This window comes from Rhineura floridana, chromosome 10 (genome assembly GCF_030035675.1).
Source record: "Rhineura floridana isolate rRhiFlo1 chromosome 10, rRhiFlo1.hap2, whole genome shotgun sequence".
In the NCBI taxonomy this organism is placed as follows: Eukaryota; Metazoa; Chordata; class Lepidosauria; order Squamata; family Rhineuridae; genus Rhineura; species Rhineura floridana.
In genome coordinates this window covers 80,662,499-80,683,315 of record NC_084489.1, presented here as the reverse complement: position 1 = coordinate 80,683,315, position 20,817 = coordinate 80,662,499, and the positions used below count along the sequence as shown (strand labels likewise).

The following is a 20,817-nucleotide window of genomic DNA, read 5'->3' as shown; positions in this document are numbered from 1 at the left end:
CTTTCTTTGAGAGCAAGAGCACCTGGCACAGAGGTATATTTATCTCCAAAGGGAAAGGAATCCTCAAGGATGTCAGTCAAGTTTAAAACTATGTTACCATTATGGCAGCGGTCTAAAGTTATAAGGATGTATGTCAGTGGAATTGCCGTGTCCCATTTTCCTTACTCTCTCCCCCCTGAACTCCAGCAGCACTGGGGCAGGAATCTAAACCTCAAATCCTTGCTGTCGTGGGTTCTAAGACTGTGCTTTTCATTTCCTGATTGAAGTCTTCATCATGTTTTGCCATGGAATCATGTTTGCCACAAGTTCCCACCTTTGGCTGCTGTAGGCACCCAAAAAGAGACACTCCCTCTGTAAACACGGGTTCCAGACATGGGCAAGTGCAAGGCCTGCAAATGTGCTTCGAGGCATGCATTTCATATTTATTGGAAGGGGCCTTATACTGAGTCAGACTGCTGGTACACCTTGCTTTGTATTCCAGTGGCAGGCAGAAACTCTCTGGGATTGCAGGCAGACATTGTTCCCATCCCCTATGACTTGATTCTCTCTCTCTTTCTCTCTCAATTAAATAAAAAACCTGGAAATGCCAAGGATTGAACCCGGGACAGTCTGCATGCACTTTACAACTGGACTTTGCCACCTCCTACACATTTACGGCAGCAAAACAATTGTGTAGCCTCCACAAACACTGCAATATCTAATGAAGGTTTTAACTCTTAACAGCCCATTCAAAGGTGAACAGATAGGGATGGCAGGTTGTACAATCCCTCTGAGATCTCTGCAAGCCTATTGGCAACATGTAGCATTAGGGAAATTTCCCAGAGGCACTTTGCGGACTTCCTAAATTTTGCCTAACACACACACACTCACACACACACTAAAATCAAAGTTGGAGGTTTTTCAGATGAAACATAAGAATGTGCAAAGAGCCCTGCTGGATAAAACTAAAGGCCCATCCAGTCCAGAATTGTTTCCCACAGTGCCTTACTGCTGGAATTTCAAGGAAAGCCAAAAGAAAAGGGGGACTGATTAAGACAGATTCGTTTTTTCAGAGGGATTTCACAAAAACCTTGTTGTGCAAGTCATGGCAGGATAGCACATTTTTCCTGCAGTGTGCATGCTCTGTCGGGTGGGGTTTGATCGGAGGGGGAGTTGTCATAGTTGACCTATTGGTCCCATTCCAGTGATAAATAGCGACAGAGGGCTAGACAGATTGATGGAGGATACAGCCGTCGATGGGTACAAGCCATGAAGGCTACACATGCAGGTTCCAGGTTGAGAGGTGGCATACGGCTCAGGTACAGTTGCTGGAGGCAGCAACAGCAGGAGAGATAGCAGTTGCCTTCATTCTCTGTTTGCGGGCTTCCCAGATGCATTTGGCTGCCCCCTGTGGAAGAGGATGCTGCATTAGATAGGCCTTTGTTTTGATCCAGCAGAGCGCTCTCTTGTACTCATATTTCAAAAAGCATGAAAAGTAACACCTAAAAATGTATGCCCCACAACCTCAGTCACTTTCATAAGACCCAGGCAGTTGATGCTGAGAGATGCTGGCCATGGCAATCATGAAATTAATAACAGTTGAAGGTACGTGATTGTTGTAAATAGTTTGAGGCGGAAATGTTTGTTCAGTGGAGCAGAATTCCGGTACAGGAAGGTAATGGAACCAGCCAGTCAACCTGCCTGATCCCCCTGGGGTTTCCCCGGGCTACTAACAGCCTCTCCTCTTTAGTCTCACTCTTCAGATGCATCCATCTGGAGCAAAATGCCATATGAGATCTGACCAGCATCTGCCTGTCTGCTTCCCCCTTTGTCTGCTTAGAGTTAAGCAAGTTGAATCAGTTTCACTCTTACAGGTACAGCAAGACCTTTCCAAAGTTCTAAGCAGTGCTAGGGATTTATAAAAGATGTTCAGGAGGCATAGATTATTTCGCCACTTTATATTGGTCACTGGACCAAGACCATCGGTACAGGCCTTTAAGAAACTGTGTATTTATACCCATATATATAAGAAATGACTACAGCCAAACTACCCTGAATATGCCCAATCTCGTCTGATCTTAGAAACTAAGCAGGGTCAGGCCTGGTTAGTGCTTGGATGGGAGACCACCTGGAATACTGGGTGCCATAAGCTTAGAGGAAGGCAATGGTAAACCACCTCTGATTGATTACCTTTTACGATGAAAACCCTATGAATTTATCCAAAGAAGATTCATAGGGTCGCCATAAGTTGTAATCGACATGAAGACATATAACAACAACAAGTATAAGAAATGAAACAATTAAAAATACAATTAAAAATCATACAGCATCTAACACAGCACATCGCGATTGCTACAAAAGGCAGAAAAACCATTAAGTGGTCTGAGAACACCCTCAGGCATTTTCAGCTGATCTGTGTGGGGAAAGGTTTGGGAACTACAGCTCTAACCACTACACTACACTGTCTCATCTACATCACATCAGTTCACATATCATTTAGCAGAGCTCATCAGGTGAGCCTGGCCCATCTCAGTTGCCTTTCCCCCTTGCTTCATGTCACTAATGGCAGACAGGGAAACTGATTACACAATGGGCAGATTCATGCAATGAATTGTAGTAAACAATACAGTCTGGAATGCCAACCCCCACAGTGCATACAATGGCTGGACCAATCCTACAAGCTCATCTAGGATGCATAGTGGCATGTTATAGCCATTATAAAAGGCTGGGCTTCACACAGCAGATAGAAACATGTGGCGTGCTATTTAGGTATAGTGGCTTGTCACGAAGACCGAGATATATTCTCTGCAATTCAGTAGGTTGTTTGTGGTGGCATGGAGGAAACCAGCACATCTGTGTACCAGCTTTCTTTGTGCAGATGTATTCTTTTTAAAAAGTAGGAGTCTGTTCAAATAGGTACAGTGGAATTGGTTCTTTGCACACCCCAGGTGAAACCTAAGCAAAAATCATGAGCCAGTTATAAACACTCGAGACTTCAGACTTGCTCTTTTTAAAAACTGCAAGATGGGACAAATATAACAATGTGATGGAATGGAAAACTAGGTAAGAATTGACCTCACCATGGCAATGATAAATGAAAGCCTGGAACAATCCATGCCCTTCAGAAATTGTCCTAGTTCAGAGCCAGCAGAAGCTCTTTTCTTGCCTCTTCAACTTTCAAAGGTCCCCACGAGCATAGCAACCAAATAAGCGTGTCCTCCATGCTGTCATTCTGAAGCAGGGCTGGGGAACCTCTGGCACTCCAGATGTTCTTGGGCTCCCAATTCCCATCAGCCACAGCCAGCATGGCCAATGGTTAGGGATGATGGAAGTTGTAGACCAACAACACCTGGAGAGTCAAAGGATCCTCTGCTCTAAAGCAAAGAGGAAACCAGGCATAGTGTTGGTACTAGGAGATTCCAGAGCTGACATCACTCTGGATGTCACACAGTCCTCAGGTGAGCTCCAGTGTGTCTGTTCCATTGAGGAGGTGGTTCCTTTATTCCTGGTTCCACCCCTCCCTTGGTTCCCTGAGTCCAAGCCCAGCTGATGTCATTGAATATTCATACTTGGAACGTGTGGCCTTGGTTCCCTAGTAAAAGGTGGCAGGTCCAAAGTAATCTTAAAAGTTGAAAGTAGATGTGGCCTTATTTATTTATTCGATTTGTATGCTGCTTTTCCACACAAAAGTGCCCAAAGTGGCTCACAACACAAAAGAAAAAAATGCATATCAATATAACATCACAATAACAGTCCAATATCTGTTCAAACACAATATAACAATCCAAAGAAAGAATTCAGGACATTCCTTCAGGAAATGCATCTCCCCTTGGAGGAGAAAGGTAGACTGTGTAAAGAATGACTAGGGCAAGTCTATGCTAGTGGGTCATCTAAGAAGTCCAAGGGGGGTGTCTGTACTATTCCACAAGAAAACCCCTTTCTCAGGGGTTTCTTGTGGAACAATACACCTACCCCCTTGGATTTCTTAGATGACCCACTAGCATAGACTTCCCCAAGCCAGTTCTGCATGTGGTAGCGGACCAGGACGACCGGTATCTCATTCACACTGTAAAAGCACAGGTGGAATTGCATGCCCTGGTGAACATCTACAGACCCAATGCAGATGCCCCAGTGGGCAAAGACACCAAGAAGCATCCCTGAAAGCTGTGGTTCCATGCTGCCCTTGATCTTGTCCAACCATGATTTACCTTGCTGATCCACCCCCCAGCCCAGTCCATGAAAACAACAGGACATGAGTTGTACAAGTTCAGTTCATTTTTATTCATTTATTGTATACATTTTGATTTAGTTTCGAAAAGATACAAAAACTCATAACATAATAACCTCACAAATAAACCCCAGCCCTTGATATCACATGTAAACTGTAACATCAAGGCCATTGCTCACTCTGGTGCTCCTTTATCAGTCTCATTCCAAAAGCCGTAGAAAGGCTGCGGATAGCTCTAGGCCCAACGGGTGCCACTTAGTATACTGTAGAAAACTATACCATGTGGCAGAACACTCTAAGGCAGAGCACATTCCTGGTGGTGCTTGGATGTTAACTTTCCATGAGCAGCTGGTCGGCCACTGTGAGAACTGGATGCTGGATTAGATCCAGCAGATTATTCTGTGCACCCAGGATTTTTGGTTGTGTTGTGCCCTCTGTAGGCCTTCTATGATGAGATCTTCTGGATGGAAAAGAAGAAAAGTGATACTTCAGGGAAGGGAAACGATTGCAGCACTACATCACACTGCAACCAAGCACAAACTGCACCCTATCCTGTTGGCTACTATAGAATGCCTTTCAAACCTGATTTCAGTGGGGGCAGGGGAGCAGGGAGGAGACCATGTGGACACCAGAGGATGCCTCTGTGGGCACATGTGTGCCTATGGGTGGCACACTGGCACCTCCTAATCTAAGTATTGAATCACACTGATGTGATCACACTGAGCTAGGCTTTCACTTCCAAAGCATTGAGGGAAATCGTGGTGGTACCTTCTCTGCAGCCGTCCATATGGCGGAAGACCGCAGGTGATGTTGCCTTTATACGTTTTTCTCTGTAGTCTACATTCACTGATGATGAATCTATGGGAAAGGACAGAAGGAAATCAAAATGAGTATCTCCCTCTTCTTCAAACAAGATACCTCCCAAATCTCCTGGAATCAGAGACCTGCCTCCTCCGTACCCAGTTCCCACTGGCCTCCCAATAATTCCCCTTTGCACAAGACATTTTCCTCATCTGAGCTACTAGAGCCACTCATTCTATCCCATGGTCCTCGGCCCTCTCAAAGATGATGGGTTTTTTTGTTCTCCTTTTCGGAGGCCAGGGGATGGATTCTGTAGTGCCTGCAGCATTTTTGTAACAAGTTGAATATGCTTTTCAATCTAAGACAGAATAGGAAGAATGTAAGAAACTGGGGTTATCAAGTCTTCATGCACTGAATCTGAGGCACCTGACGCATCCAATCTTGACATTCATTTACTGTCACAAGCCTCTTGTGGAGAGCGCAGCAAGGAGTTAGGCCCTCTGAGGGCATCTTGTCAAAAGACCAAAACCTGGAGCTGTCCTCTTTGTACTCAAGCCATTTCACTTGAAGCATTTAAACTGGCTCTGAGCATCATCCTTTGGGAATATTGCAGCCATAACCAGAGAGGGATAGCCCCAAGTCTTCACAGATGGGGAGAGAACCAGATTAAGAAACTACAAAGAAATCCTGCTTACATTTTCAAAGATCCTTTCTCCTCTCTCCATCTCCGTCCCTATCGCCTTACTCCCCACAAAGAGTTGAACTCACCAAAGTTCCCAGGTAAGCCATCCAGCTGGGGGACATGTCACAATGGAGGATATTTCAACCTTACTTTACCAGCCTTGCTCAACAATGGGCATTGTTCCTCTTTATATTAGTTTTTATAGCTTTCAATGTAGTCAGCCATTTTAATATTAATTTTTAAAAAATTCTATACCACCCTACATTCAGTGGATTCCACTGCAGTGTCCAGTCATAAGAATACAATATAAATCCTTTCCACCTCCAACCATTCACTGCAGATGTTACAAAAATCTTCCACTGATGGATTGCATGCTGGTATTATTTATTTAGTACATTTCTATCCCACCTTTCCTCCCAAAAGGAGCCCAGAGCAGCAAACACCAAATGATAAAACACTAAAAACATCTTTTGAAACATCTGCAAATAGTAGGGCTGTGCACTGGATGCAGCCAGGGCCGAAGCCAAATTGGACCTATCTGGAGGATTTGGGGCATCGGCCGATTCAGATTCAGAAAACAACAATCACTACAGATCGGACTGGGAGACCCAGAGTGACCAGGGCTGTCGGGGGGGGCGCATGAGGCAGGTAGAAGAGGCAGCAATCAGAGGGGATAATCAGTGAAAAGGCCAAGACCAAGAAGGTAGCCCTCCCTGATCCAGCTCTCCTTCCTGCCTGAGCGTTGCCCCAGGAAGCAGGGCTGGAGTTGGCAAGGGAGGAGGGAGAGGGAAGGGGAGAAAGGAGGAGTGGGGGGAAGGACAGCGGGGGAGGGGAAAGGCAGGTCTGATCATTTGCATGCTTATTGAACTACTAAACAAATTATGAGACCACTGACAGAAAAAAGTCCAAAAGGGGTCTAGATTTTTTTCATTTTACCCTTGATTTTCTCTGAGCGTTTTGTGTATCACCATGAAAACTTAAGGGGTTGTTAAGCAAGCGTTTCTGAGTTTGGGATTATAAGTTATGTATGGTTTTGTTTTGAAATAAGTTTATGGGAAGTAACAGAATGGCATGGGGGATATTTTCAATTTAACATTGCGGAATGCGAAAAATCCATGCTGGCCATAGTATACAGCCACTCTTGTGGCTGATAATACACAGTATTTTTACCACAGGGGCTGATGACACATCCCCTTGTCCCTGTGTCTGCTCAGGCTCTGAAACTCATAAGCCATGAGGTTCCTTGTGCAAACTCTACAGTTCTGACAGCTAAGTGGCAAGGCTGGCGCCAAAGGGCAGCTAGGTCGGGCCCTGGCTGAGGGCCCTGCAGCGCACAGGGCCCCCTGAAGGGCCCTCCATTAGGGTGGGGGAGTAGCACTCCCCTTCCACAATCTGTGGCAGGCTGCTGTGAATCGCAGGGAGGGAGCTTTCAGGCTGCCCACCTGTTTGCTTGCTCCACCTACCTCTCTCTCCTGTCTTCTGAGGCTGTGTGCACAGGGTTGCGATCAACCAAGATGGTGGCGGAGGCTTTTGTAAGGGGCTGATGCTCCTATCGCCATCTTGGCTGATGGCAGGTATGTGTGCATGTGTGCGCCTGGCATATTGACCATGCATGCCATCAACCAAGATGGTGGCAGTGACATCAGCCCCTTCGAGAAGCCTCCGCTGCCTTCTTGGTTGATGGCAGCCCTGTGCATGCAGCACGTGCAGCAACAGGAGACAAGAGAGAGGTAGGTGAACCAGGCCGGAGCAGCATGCCTGGCGCTGGCCCTGCTAAGTGGCCTGATATGAGCCCTAAGAAGTTAAAAAAGATGATATCTGCATTTGGCATACTTGTATCTCAAAACTTGTTAGATCAGGGCCAAAAGAGAGATTAGATAGAGTTATTTTTCTCTGTATTTTTTTTTAAAACAAAAATCTTAACAGGCTAACAATCTGAATCAGGGGTAGCCAATGTGATGCCCTCCATGTGTTGTTGGATTACCACTGGCAGCATCCCTGCCCATGCTGTCTGGGGCTGATGGGAGTTGTAGTCCAACAACATTGGGGGGGCACCACATTGGCTACCACTGGGCTGAACTGATGGAGGGGCAGAGGAGTTACTTAACCCTTTCCCCTTCCAGCAATTGTCCTCTCAACATGGACATTGTCATGCTGTTCCTATAAGCCTAGGAAGCTGCCTTGTACTGAGTTGGAGCATTGGTCCATCTAGCTCAGTACTGTCTACACTGACTAGCAGCAGAGGCTGTCCAGGGTTTCAGGCAGGAGCTTCTCCCAGCCCTACCCGGAAATGCCAGGAATTGAACTCGTGACCTTCTGCATGCAAGGCAGATGCTCTGAGCTAGTCTTTCCTCGAGCTATAGCCTTTTCTTTGTACAGAAGCAAAGATATGGAGATCTGAAATCTTTTCCTTCATGGATGGAAATGTATGCTTTTGAGTGGACAACCACTCAATCCAAGAAGGAAAAGGGTCAAGCAAGATTCTCCTACACACAAAAAACCTTGTACTTTCATTTTTGATTAAAGCGTCCAAAGCTGCTTTTCAGTTTAAAAAGAAAAAAGATTGTCACAAGCAATCTTGCTCTTCATTGCAGCAAATTTCTTGCTCCTGTTTAACAGTTTTCTGCTCCTCCTTGCTTTCAAAAAGAAATCCTTTGCAATCCAGTTCCTTCTCTTGGATTTGGTTGCAATAGCACAAATGCTGCTTCCAAAATATTTGAGCGTTTAGATTTCCCTTGCTGTGCTCCTTGCCTTGTCGGTCTCCAAGTAAAGACTGACGTTGTGCACTTAGATTACTTGAATGAAAAGCATGTCTAGCTTGACACAATTATTTTGAAACGATGATTGTTCAACAACTGCTAATTTTGCCCTCACCAGGTGGGAAAGCACCATGATGTAGCGCTTTGAAGAGTACCATGGGAGTGCTCCGCAGTGCTGTACGTTGTTTCCCTAAACAGGAGAACAAGAAGACCTACATTATGTCTTATTCGACTGCTTTGACCTAATCCATCCAAGTGGACCCTCAAGGTATTTTTAGGCAAAACCTTAAATCATTGTTCAGTACATCGTTGCAACTTAATGCGAACACCAGGTATCCCATTAATTATGGCAGTAGACTGCTATTAGGAAATGGCACCGCTAGAATGATGTGTAGGTGGGGTTGATTAGACAGACCTGAATCAAAGGAAGGTACATTTCCTCCATCCCCACTGATTACAACTCTTTTGTAGTGTGGTGAGGAAAGCTTTTCCTGTGCACTTACAGGAGGAGCCAATTCAAAAATAGCATGGGGAAAGATTGCTGCTTATCTCCCCAGCAGAGTCAAATCCCCTGCTTTCTCATATGTGTCTGTGTGTACACATATATTTGCGCGCACACATCCTCATGTACACTGTTGGCCCTGGGCTCCTGCTGGGAGGAAGGGCGGGATATAAATCTAATAAATAAAATAATAATAAATAATAACACACTCATTGCTAGGCAACACGCACTGCCACAGCAAGAATGATTAGATCCAGACCAGGCAACATGTTTAAATACAGCAGAACAGCTGGTGATTCTGTTAGCTATGTGATGCCTAAATGAAGTCTCCAAGTTCATCTGCTTAGGTTGGCCACTGCTGGAAACAGGAAGCTGGATCAGATGGACATTTTTCCTGATGTCGCAGGGCTGCTCTTATGCCCTTAGCAATTGAGAGCTGGGGTAACATAGTTGGTGTAACGTAGTTGCAAAAGTTGAAGCTGCACTTCAGGAACTCCGCAGTTTGAATTTCACCTCTGCTTGGAACTCACTTAGTGGTCTTAGCAAAGCCGCTCTCTTTTTCTCAGCCTGTCCCCCTAAACTGCAAAATGAGGGGAAATAATACAGACTTATAGGACTGTGGTAAGGTATGTGAAGGCGCATTGAACCCTTGAAAGTGCGACACAAATGTTTATTATTATTATTATTACCACAAAGGGGACCTTGCAACAGCGTTGTGGTGTGTGGGGAAAACTTCAGAGATCTCTCTTGTCAGGCAGGAGGGTGCCTAGAGTGTGACTAGGGGCAGAGGGAGACTTGAGCAAATGGGCAGGCAGGTGGCTGACCCCCAGCTGGCTTTTCCGCTCTGGTGGGTGGCCACATGGTAAGGCCAGCTCTGTTCCCCTCCAACTGCAAGCAGTCAGATCGGCTGCCTGCACCCTCATAGCTATTTGCAATATGGGATCTTTCTTAGCCTCTGGCCACCCGTGAGGGGGCTTCCTCTGCCTCCACTCCAGCTGTGAGGGGAGGGGGTCTCTTGTTCCTTGTGCTGACCTTTTAGAGGGAGAGGGTAGGAGGGAAGGACCTACTGGGCAGCTGCTGAAGCCTGGCGAAACCATGAGCAAGAGGATGGCAGATAGGTAAATGCATGAAGATTTCACTTCATGTTGACGACAGGCCTCTTTTCCCACAGCCACGCTTCATCAGTCTCAAGGCAAAAATAGTATTGAAGTCATAAAGGGACGAGGTGTAACGAGTTGTGTATGTAAATACCACTCCTAAACAGAGCTGGGGTGGGTGGGTAACCCAGTGACGAAACGTTTGTTCAACCCAAGCACTCTGCCCACTCTGTGTATGGGGGTGTCTGCAAGGTCTCTGACAAGGCTCCAAGCAAACAAAGATCGGTTGCTGGGAATACAAGTGGGAAGGTGCTTTGCCCTCAGTTCCTACTCTCAGGCTTCCCAGAGGCACCTGGTTGGCCACTGTGGAAAACAGAAAGCTGGTCTAGGTGGGCCTTTAGTTCTGATCCAGCAGAGCTCTTCTTGTGTTCTTAAAGGCAGAGGAAATGAATGGTCTTGCTTATCACAAATTCCCTCTGTGTGTGCTTCCAGATGACCTGCTGTTTGAGCATTCATCCTAGTTAGTTTGCAGGGAGATTAGACAACGTTGGCTGTTTATGAACATTCTCTTGGATTTGCTGGCGAGGAAGCTAGACGATGTGACGTCAAACCAAGTGTTAACCCACAGTGCATTTCCCTTTCACTTTCCTTATTGCAAAAAGTCCAACCTTTTAGGGAAGTTGGTTTGTTGCACAAGAGTTCCAAATCTGCTTTAATTACACAACCTGAGTTTGCCGGTAGGTGATTGAATCCCAGTGGAAAATAGTGACAGTCTGGAAGTGCCTGAAGCGTCCAAATGAAAGCAACCAAGGTTGGAAGCCCAGCCAAGTCCATTAGTGTTGCATCTGGAGCCAGGGTAGTAGTGGTTATACAGAGAAGCGCAGAGGAGTCATCCTCCAGGAGGCGGAACACAGAAAAGAGATGATGATGCTGTAACCAAAGAAGCATGGCACATTTCTTCATTCCTGTATTCCACTGCATAACACCCAGCACAAAGGACTCCAGTGGAGGACTCCAGCTGTCACTGTTACAATAGGCAAAGGACTCAATTGGGATTTTAAAAATATGAAAATGAAAGTAATTGTGTGTGTGCAGGGAGAGATTTAACAAAACAAAGATGCACATTGTCTCTTACAGGCAAGCCTCTGGGTATTCCCGTCTGAATAGTGCGGCTGCAGAAATGTGGAATTCCGTACCCAGCACAGAATTAGACAGATGGTGAATTTCAAGATTCCTTGAAGAAAGAAAAAAGAAACTAACTATACAAACCATCCCTTTGTTTATATCTCTAGAGATTACTTTGAAAACATGCAATGAGTCTGCGATGAAAAATCAGAAAGCAAAACAGACTTTTCAACAGTGCTGAGGGCAGGTGGCTGAGGAGGAACTAACAGCCCAACACATTTCCTTGTGTATCGTGCTTTCACTGTTCAAAAGCATTTCCCATACCCATCTCATTGCAGTCCTGACAACAATCCTGTAAGATAGGCAGGCCAGTGTCATTACTCCCATTTCACAGATGCAAGCCTAAAACCACCTAGTGAGCTCATGGCAGAAGCAGGATTTGAATCCAGGATTTCCTGGTTTGTAACTGTCTCCCAGTCACCCTAACTTTCAGTTAATCACTTGGCCTTCCTGTCTTCTTATCCTAATCTCTATTATTGTGTCTCTTCACTCTCAAAGTATTGTTCTCCTAGAAAAAAATGTTCCAACTCTTAAAAAAAACCATTGAAAATCATCTTGCAAACTGAAATATGAAGATATATGCAAATGTGACTGATTTAATATTTTAAAACAAACAAATGCAAACGAATGTAACACCCCTTCTTAAATTTCCACGCTGACTTCCCGTCTCCTCCTACACTCTGCACCAAATTTCTTATCCTGACCTTTAAAGTTCTCTATGTCCTTGTCACATTCTTATGCTTCTGCCCTTGTTTCCCATCACATGACTGCACATGACCTTCCCTTCTCCAACTTTACTGCAATCTGGGTCCCAGATACCTAAAAGACCATCTCTTCTTATATGAGCCTGCCCAATTACTAGGATCGACTAGGGAGGCCGTACTTTGCGTCCCGTCAGTAACTGAGGCAAAGCTGGCTGGGACTCAGGAGAGCACCTTCACCTACAGGCTAGAGCTCCCCTTCTGCTGCCGGATAAAACCTTTCATTCTTCAGCAAGCTTTTGGCCTGTCGAGTTGAAAATATCCGGGATATCACCTGGAAAATTAAATCTCTTTTGTGTTCTGCTGCTGCCTGCTGTACTTCTCTCCTCACCCGGATTTTTCTATTGCTTTTTGGTTTTATTGGTATTATATGTATTTATTGCTTTCATGTGCCTAAAAGCACAAGACATATATACCAGCCATGAGGATCCTCTGGTCCATTGGCCTAATTAGGCCTGGCAGGGTCCTAATTTGGCCCACACGGCTGTTTTCATAGAATCACAGAATAGTAGAGTTGGAAGGGGCCTATAATGCCATGGAGTCCATCCCACTGCTCAATGCAGGAATCCAACTTAAAGCATCCCCAGCAGGTGGCTGTCCAGCTGCCTCTTGAAGGCCTCCAGTGTTGGAGAGACCACCACCTCCCTAGGTCATTGGTTCCATTGTTGTGCTGCTCTAACAGGAAGTTTTTTCTGATGTTCAGCTGAAATCTGGCTTCCTGCAACTTGAGCCCATTATTCTGTGTCCTGCAATCTGGGGGGGATGGAGAAGAGATCCTAGCCCTTCTCTCTGACAACCTTTCAAGTACGTGAAGAGTGCTATCATATATCCCCTCAGTCTTCTCATGTCTAAACATGCCCAGTTCTTTCAATCTCTCCCCATAGGGCTTTGTTTCCAGTCCCCTGATCATCCTTGTTCCAGTTTGTCTGCATCCTTCTTAAAGTGTGGTGTCCAGAACTGGACACAGTACTCAAGATGAGGCCTAACCAGTGTCAAATAGAGGGGAACTAGTACTTCATGTGATCTGGAAACCAAACTTCTGTTAAAGCGGCCTAAAATAGCATTTGCCTTTTTTGCAGCCACATCACACTGCTGACTGATATTCAAACAAAAACAAAGCTTTCTTAAGCCCAGCCCTCCTGCCCTACACCTGACATACACACCTGTTAGGGTGTGGGGAAGACAAAGACCCAGCTCCTTGCTGAAACTAGAGTTTGCAGGCATTGCCAATGAGCTGATTGGTGACATTTGCAAAGCCCTCTTCCTTTCTTTGCCCTCACAGTTGGATTTCAAACTGTACAAGCAAAGGAAAACTCTTAACCTGACATCATGGTGACACCACGTGATTGACAAGTGGGTAACCCCACCCATCTGTCAAAATAGCCCACGAGGGTTGCAGGAGGTCAGGATCCAGTCCACTAGCTGGATTCAGTTTCCCATCCCTACTTTACATGAATACTCAGGAGTTAACCCCATTGAGTTCAGAGGTGCTCTCTCTCAGGTAAGCGGACAAAGGATTTCAACTGTAATGTCATACAATTAGCTGCCTTGTACATTTTCTTTTAACCACAAAGGCAGGATATAAACATTTTAATAAATACTCTCAGCCACCCTAAGGACCTGCTCTCTTTAATGACTCCACCCGTCTCTCTTGATGCCCCTTACGTCCAATGTGGTACCAACTCTTTCCCCTGCCCATCAAATTTCTCCTCAAAACCCCAACTGTTCCAATCAATGACCACATTGTCACTACAAATTTAAACAAAACAAAACAGATACTATCTTTCAGAACACATTTCTCACCATCAGCTGAGAAACTAGAGCTTAGTACTAAAATATTTTGCTGTTTGACACAGTGGCATTACTTTCATGCAGGTTACATTCTACTGCGAGGAAGCAGGGACTAAAAAACTATGAGGTATTTGTATAACCCTGTACTGCTCTGCTGCTCTATGAAATTCATGTGAAGGCAACAGGGGAGAATTTGGTTGGTCATAATAAAGGGGCTTTGGAATGTTTAAAAATAAAAGTGGTAGCTTAACCCTTAGCCAAGCATGCTACCTCTTTCTCTGCTTAGCTTGTTAGGCGAGGTTCTTTTCTTAGAAAAGCGTCATTATTCGGCATTCAGAGGGTTGGCACATAGCACCCTGGAAGATGACATCATCGTCCCTGCTGTGAAGTAAATGGGGACACTCCATCCTGCTCCACTACACCACAGCTGTGGATGGGCTATTCAGAAGTGTAGGATTTGCATAGCTGAATGACGTCAGGGATCAATGGAGATTGGTGGCTCTGATGTCAGTGGGCAGTGAATCCACTCCAGGTTGCAGTCCCAACGTTCAATGAGCTGTCCAAGGTGCTGAATGGTGCTGGGGTGTGTTTATTTATGTATTTATTATTTTATTATTTTATTTGTTTCCTGCCCTTCCTCCCAGCAGGAGCCCAGGGCAGCAAACAAAGCGCTAAAAACACTTTAAAACATCATAAAAACAGATCTTAAAATACATTAAAACAAAACAGCGGTAAAAACATTTAAAAAAACAACTTTAAAAAGGGGTTAAAAACAATATTAAAAAACATATTAAGCAATTCTAACACAGACGCAGACTGGGATAGGTCTCAACCTAAAAGGCTTGTTGAAAGAGGAAAGTCTTCAAAAGATAGCAGAGATGGCGCCTGCCTAATATTCAAAGGGAGGGAATTCCACAAGGTAGGTGCTGCCACACTAAAGGTCCGTCTCCTATATTGTGCAGAACGAACCTCCTGATAAGATGGTATCTGCAGGAGGCCCTCACCTGCAGAGCGCAGTGATCGACTGGGTATATAAGGGGTAAGACGGTCTTTCAGATATCCTGGTCCCGAGCTGTATAGGGCTTTGTACACCGAAACTAGAACCTTGAACTTGGAAACAAGTGTTTGAGGAAACACTGAACATGTCATGTTGTGCTTTGATTAGCATTACTGGGATATACGGGGAAAGATATCAACAGCTGACATGCATTTAAGGTTGTATAGGGCTGCTCAGTGCAAGACGAGAAGGCTATTTGCCTTCATGTCCTACCTTTGGGATTTTCAGATGCATGTGGTTGGCCACTGTGAGCAGTAGTGTAGTGGCGAATTCAGAAGTCCAGGGTCCCTTCAAAATAGTCACAGCCATGCTCTCTTGTAACCACACCCCCTCCTGAGATTATACAACCTTCCAAGATGATAGAATAATCTGGCAAGGCATGAATACTGCTTTCTGCTTCTCTATCACTGTCACTGTTCGACTGCCCTTTCTCACTGCGAGAGATATTGCTTGAATTACTGAATTCAGTGTCTACACATTATCTCATGCTGTTACCAGACTGCTCATATGATGTGGATGGGATGCTATCATCAGGAATCATAATCTCTTCTTCTGCAGTTACAGAATTCTCACTCTCCACAACTTGGCTTTTTGAAGTAGGAAGCAATAGCGACTCCTTTCACTCTGACTGGTTCCAATCAGCAGGAAACAACAAGGAAGCAAGTTAGAAGACTCTTCTCAGTAGCTAACAGACTCCCTTTCATGCTGATTAGCTCATAGCACACTGGAGACATAGGGACACTGCTGGTATATAGCTCTCAAAAAAGTAAGGAGTCTGAGACCCTGGATGACTACACCTCTAATTGTGAGAAAAATAGATGGACACTTTGAATTGACTCAACAAAGCTCTTCTTAGGGAGTTTGGCCCATAAATACCTAGAAAAATTAGTTATGCAGGCTAATTATTGCAATTCTTGAATGTCCTCTAAAGACTTAGTTTGAGCTTCATGTGAAATGTCTGACCAATGTAGAAAAAAATGGCAAAGTCTTTTTCTAACCTTTACAGCCTAAAAAGTAGTACATTAATGAGACGTACAGGCCCTGAATGGGTACCTTGACAAAGAAGTACTGCCTGGCATACACTTATCAGAAAGTTGAGGTATTAGACATGTCAGGAGTACTTTTTCCTGATGGTTATTTTTATTTATTTATTTTATTTCATTTCATTTATAAACCGCCCGTAGCTAATAGCTCTCTGGGCGGTGTACAAGGTTAAAATACAGTATTACAATAAAATCAATAACAAATAGCAGCAAGATTTTAAAACTAGAACATTAAACATGAAACATGAAACGTTAACATTAACAGTAACATTAAACATTAAAATGCCTGGGAGCATAGCCAGGTCTTAACCTGGCGCCTAAAAGAAAGTACCGTAGGCGCCAGGCGTATCTCCTCTGGTAAGCTGTTCCACAATTCGGGGGCCACTACAGAAAAGGCCCTGGATCTAGTAATAATCCTCCGGGCATCTTGATGATTTGGTACCCGGAGGAGGGCCTTAGATACTGAACGAAGTGGACGGGTAGGTTCATAGCGGGAGAGGCGTTCCACAAGATATTGCAGTCCCACACCGTGTAAGGCTTTATAGGTCAAAACCAACACCTTGAATCTGGCTCGGAAACAAATAGGTATTTCCTGCTCTTATATGCAGCTGCCAGTGGCTTCCTATCCAAGGGACTGATCAGGTCCACACCTGCTTAGATTCAACAATGCTGCTGTCATCAGGTGCTACCAGATTATTCATCGGGCCTAAAATGGTATCCTTGTTTTTTTTTAAAAAAAAATGGGAAAGTGCTAAATGCAGAGCCACTATAATTATAATCTGACAGGCATTTCCGTGGCATGCATCAAATCACCCATCCAGGACCTTTGGCTGAAAATCTCTTCCTATCTGTCACTTTACAAGTATTTTCTTTCCCGAAGACTACATTTATTGCTTCATCTGTTTTTTTTGTAATGAAAGGTATTTTGGTTTAACACTAATGACAATTAATTAACTGCCTTTTAATGTAGCAAAAAGGATTTAAAGTTCTCTCCTTGTTGGAAGCTTAGACTCCAGAAGATCAGCCGTGTGATTATGATGTTAAGGAACACTGGCATGATAGACGTGGAAAATCACGTTGCAACCATCATTTAATTATTAGAGCTGATTAAGCACCTCTCTCATGACAAAATTTTCTGCCCATGGAAAACTAGAATGTTAATGAGAAGAGTTCTACCTTTCAATGTGAGGGAAGTTCTTTACACGGGAGGGCATTCAGGCATGAAGTCCTGCACCTGCATTTTTCTGAATGTGAAGATGAGCCATAAAGGACTACATCATCTTTCTTGGAAAAGGGTGAACTCATGCACTCCTTCCTGAGGTCTCCAACCTACTAGTAACAGTGACCTCCAAAAGGAGGAAGAAATGCCTCTGTAGTGTATCTTCTTCCCCATGGCAATGCTGTGATGGGGAGGAAAACCCCCCCCACACTTCTCTGCTGAATGGCAGAAGAGCAGGGGAGAAAGCTGTATGTCTTCCTGTGAGTGTGTGTGCATGCTGAATGCCTACCTGCATTGCAAGTATGGAGAAATGCCCACTTTAGCAACACTCACTTTCACTTTGCTTATGCAACCCGTGGAGGGTTGGCCAATAGTGAATGCACCCCTTGGGCCAAAAAATGTTAGCCACTCCCGTTCCAGTAGAAGCAGTGCCGTTCTATCATGTTTGCTTGTTGGAGATGATATTTCTCAAGGAAACCCAAGTCCTTTATCATTGGAGAGCAAAGTATGTGCTGTGGTTATACATTATTATTATGAACAATACAGGGAAGTGTTATTATTTCTGTGACTTCGGGTCTTTGAAGTTTAATTGTGAAACATTTTCTGTAAATATAAGGCAGTCCCAGCAACCTTTGTTACTTTAAATGAAATGTTCCAGTTTTGAACAGTCTAGCTAGCCTCCTAATGTATCAGGATGAGATGGATGAACTGTATTTTAAGGAAGAAATATTACGCTCTAGTAGTCATGGAACAGCACCATGTTTGACCCTTACTTCTCCTCCTCCTAATTTGAAGTCCCATTTTAGAAAAATCCTTTTTAATTCTCTGTTGCAGTTTTCTGTGAAATGAGGATTACTATTGCATCCTACTTCTGTAAAGTTTCTAATTATATTATATTTTTGTAAGCCATCATGCATGGGGATGGGGCATGGCAGCAGGATGGCAGGCAAGCCAAGGGCAGGAGTGAGGAAAGCAAGGATGGCTGGCAGGGGACATGCAAGTAGGGTGGCGGGTGAGCAGGGCAGTGGCCAAAGGGAGCGAGCGGGGGACAGGCTGGCATGACAATGCAGCAGGCAGGTAAGTGGTTGAGGAAGGAATGCGGTGGCAGCAGCAGCAGCAGCCTAGGCAGATGGGAGGCCAGTAAGCTGCCTAAACAGGGCGTTGGTGGTGAATGCCTGGGGGGTATTTGGAAGATGCCTGGGGGGTGGGGCAGGTTTTGAAGTTACCTGGGTATGAGTATGTTTGGGAGTCCCTGTGAATATGTTGCAGGTGTCTGGTGTGTGTGGTTGGGAGTCTATGTGTGTTTGGAAGCCCCTGGCTCTGTTTGTGTGTTGGCTACCCCGGCTCTGTGTTTGTGAGCCCATGTATGTGTTTGGGGGTCCTGGGGGGGTTGGGAGCAGGGCTGTGGTGTTGGTACGCCAAACCTTCAACTCCGACTCCGCTATTTTTCTACTGTCTGACTCCAACTCCACCCAAAACTGCTTCCAACTCCACAGCCCTGGAAAGGGCTGTAAATGTCTTTTTAAATTGGAAGCTCTCGTAGGAGCATTTTTATCGCTGCCTGAATATGTGCTGATCTTGGCATCACAGCATTTGTCTTCACCTGGGTCCTGTGTCATACATTGACACACAAAATGTTTTCCATCTTGAGTTATGGTGAAATGCTCAACTACAGCTGACTTCATGGGAAGCTTCTTTGACATTTTGAATTTATATTTTAAAAAAATTGTCAATCAAAATTTATTTTGAAGTCGGAGTTGGTACATTTCTACCGACTCCGAATCCACCCAAAATTGCTTCCGACTCCGACTCCACAGCCCTGGTTGGGAGTCCCTTTATGTTTGTCTCTGTGTATGTGGGAGTCCCTGGGGGGGTGGCCCCTAATATTCATATATTTAACATATACTACTTATTGTACAATTCTGGCTATGTCAAAATGTAGTTTCTTGTGGAATACTTGGGCACTCTCTCTTAATATACTAGACAGGGGGGAAATGAATACAAAGATAATTTAGACCTGAAATGTAGGATTTGTAACTGGGTTATATGACCAAATAGTGCTGGCATGTTGGTCAACTGATAGCCAACTATCTGATCACAGTCAAATACTGTTAAAGAAGTCTAGAATCCCACTGTGCTGCAGGCAGCTCACCATTTTTTATTCCACGATGGTGTCATTTGTTAGCAAGGGCGGTAGTGAGGGCAGCTTGCCCTCTCGCCCTATCACAACCTAGCAACATAGGAACACATCTCTTACTGGCAACTTGAAATTACAGCAGGTTATGTCCAAACAGGGACAGAAACAAAGCAGTCATCGGTGGCAAAGGGCACTGCCTGCAACAGCCCAGAATTCTATCTTGCTTGTTGCAGGAATCAGGGAGTAGGACCCTGTCCATGTTTACTGGCTGTCTGTTCTCTAAAATGTCTGCAAGCAATTAGACTTGAATCTCAGCAGCTGAAAGAACCGGAGATACTGGCTGAAGTTAAACACACAATGTTTAAGAAGGTTTTCCTGAGGTGTAGCCCAGTCATTTATGAAATATTAACTGCATATCTGTAGGAATGGACACCTCCACCACCACCATCTGGCCAAGGCAACAACATACTTCAAAGTAACGGTTTAACACATTGTCATTTCTTCATTTGAGCCAGGGCTCAGCCTCCAGAGCCTCTTTTAAATGGCAGCCTTGGAAAATATGAAATAATGATCAAGAAGAGCAGGCCTTTGGGCATGTGCAGTGTGTGCAGGAAGGCAGCACAAGGATGTGCATTTAGGGGTAGGGCAATCGCTCAGTGATAGAGCATCTGTTTTGTATGCAGAAGGTTCCAGGTTCAATCCTAGGCATCTCCAGGCAGGGCTGAGAGAAAACCCTGCCTGAAACTCTGGAGAAGCCACTGCTGGTCAGTCTAGACCAGCCTTTCCCAACTAGTGGGCCATCAGATGTTGTTGGACCACAATTCCCATCTTTCCTGACCATTGGCAATGCTGGCTGAGGCTGATGGGAGCTGTGGTCCAATAACATCTGGTGGCCCACTAGTTGGGAAAGGCTGGTCTAGACAGTACTGAGCTAGATGGACCAATGGTCCAACTCAGTATAAGGCAATTTTCTACGTTCCCATTGTTTTTAGGGTTTGTAAAAAAAGGTTTTAATTGTTTTTAGACTTTGCATTATTTGCATTTTATCTTATTTTATTCTGTTGTACGTTGCTATGATGGCCTCAGCAAAGAAGCGGTTTATAAATTTGTAAAATGAATAAAGTTACTGCTGTGAGTGAGGCGTTAAGGCATGGAGAGCAAAAGCAAATACCATTTTTTTTGTTCTATTTACATTAACGATTAAAAAAATACTGATTTTTACATGGAAAAATTTGACTGGCCAATCACCCAAATCATTTTTGACTTTAAATGCCCAACCTTACTACCAAATCATTTTTTTTTAAAAAGGGAGAAATACTGGGGGGGGGGGTTGTATAAAAACATATTTCAGTGATGAATAGGGTTTCAAAAACTTCTTATTGAAAAGTCCACGGCTGTGACTCAAGGGAAGCAGAGGGATCGAGCTGAACACATCCTTTCACCTTTTTCCAAACTGCAGCCTCTCCCTGCCTCCAGATTTGTTTTACAACCTTCTCAAAGTTTAAATAGCAACACAATGTGGCACTGGTTTGTGGGTTGTAAGGAAGAAAGCCTCTCTCTGAAACTGTATGGAAAG

The 20,817-nt window shown here is 44.6% G+C and overlaps 1 pseudogene; it reads left to right on the top strand.

Moving 5' to 3' along the window:
* Positions 1-2,013: 2,013 nt before the first annotated feature.
* On the top strand, positions 2,014-2,131 carry LOC133365687 (5S ribosomal RNA; annotated as a pseudogene).
* Positions 2,132-20,817: the final 18,686 nt, after the last annotated feature.